Here is a 210-nt window from a genome sequence, read left to right as displayed (position 1 = left end):
ACGTGACGGATCTCCCCCCCCCCCTAGTTTAAAGCCGTCACGCGCATCCAGGCGTTCACTAAGGAGCCCCCAAACCCACAGTATGCACGTTCATTCACGATCTCCCAACAAAGTGGGCTCTGAAGTTAAATGTGGAGAGGAACGTAATGCCAGCGTATCTGCGGCCTGGCTTTTAAAAAGGTCGTACGAGATTTGGGCTTTGATGATAAA

This window comes from Penaeus monodon, chromosome 31 (genome assembly GCF_015228065.2).
Source record: "Penaeus monodon isolate SGIC_2016 chromosome 31, NSTDA_Pmon_1, whole genome shotgun sequence".
Taxonomy (NCBI): domain Eukaryota; kingdom Metazoa; phylum Arthropoda; class Malacostraca; order Decapoda; family Penaeidae; genus Penaeus; species Penaeus monodon.
Note: the sequence above shows the minus strand (reverse complement) of the source record.